Here is a 1486-nt window from a genome sequence, read left to right on the forward strand (position 1 = left end):
GCACGAATAAGTAACAAATAAGGAATGAATAAGGAAGTGCGAATAAGGAACCAACTTCAGCCGCCTCCAGAAGGGTGTGTGTGTGAGAAGCCAGAAACAAACCAGCAAAGGCCCTTCCTTCCTCTTTTCTCTCTGGAACAGGCAGGGAAGAGATGCTGTGGAGCCACCCGTCTCTTCAGAGGTGTGGAAACGGCGGCTGCCCCTCCGGTCCAGGTAGGAGAGGTGGGGGGGGTGGACAGCCTGGGTCCCTCCTCCTTTCTCAGGGTGGCTTTCGCTCCTGCAGTTTCCACAAGGTGGGCGGGTGAGAGACCCTCTGAACGCGGTTCCCTTTACCCACCCCAAGCCTTACATCCTGCACCTTCCCAGACTACTCCCTTCCAGTGTGCCATCTCTGCCTGGCGTGATCTCTCGCTGCCAGTCTGAGTGGACCAGACTGACTTCAGTGGACCAAGGGTCTGATTCTGTAGAAGGCAGCTTCCTGTGCTGCTCATGTGTGTGCAACTGAGGCCAGGTGCTGCTCGTGTGTGTGCGCTCGGCCAGGGGCCACTGAGGCCACTGTTGTGCCCATCACCCATGCCAGAGGAGGTGTCTCCTCGCCTTTACAAGACACTGTGCCCTGTTGCTGGCTGTCCAGAGGAACTGACTGGCCACTGTATGGGACAGGATACTGGCCTAGATGGATCGCTGGACTAGATGGACCACTGGTCTGATCCAGCAGGGCGCTTCTTACATTCATATGATGAGAGGCCCTCATAAAGACTCTGGAAGGAGCCAGATCCTCATTTTGTATAATTTTAATTTTACTGCAGCCTGTTCCACTAAGAATGCAATAGACCTTTCTGTTTGTCCATGTGGGTTTAAATATGTCGGTATGACAACCAGGGAAATCAGGACTCTGAGAGTCAAGAGTAAATAGTGCTGTTGAAAATTCACCAATGGTTGGGCATTACATGTAGGCAGGTCACAATGTGAATGAAATCAAGTTTATAATTCTATAATGCCATCAAAAAAAGCCCTTTCAAATACAAAACATCGAACAGATCCTATTACAAAAGGAAACATCTTATATCAATCAGCAAGAGTTTACCAAGGGCCTGTGCAATTGTAACCTGATCAGGGCTCTTTTTGTAGAAAAAGCCCAGCAGGAACTCATTAGCATAATAGGCCACACCCAACAGCAGGAACTCATTAGCATACTGGGCCACACCCCTGACAGCACAGCTCATTAGCACATTAGGCCACACCCCCATGTTACCAGAAGTGTGGTCATCCAGCCACACCCACCTTTTGCTTCTTATTCTGTTTACCTTGTTTGTTGTCAAAACCCAGGGCTTTTTTTGTAGCAGGAACTCCTTTGCATGTTAGGCCACACACCCCTGATGTAGCCAATCCTAATGAGTTCCTGCTGTTGGGTGTGGCCTATTATGCTAATGAGTTCCTGCTGGGTGTGGCCAACTTGGGAGCCAGCCAGAACTCCGTTCCTGTG

The sequence above is a fragment of the Gekko japonicus genome, unplaced genomic scaffold (genome assembly GCF_001447785.1).
Source record: "Gekko japonicus isolate JY-2015 unplaced genomic scaffold, Gekko_japonicus_V1.1 scaffold6796, whole genome shotgun sequence".
Classification (NCBI taxonomy): Eukaryota; Metazoa; Chordata; class Lepidosauria; order Squamata; family Gekkonidae; genus Gekko; species Gekko japonicus.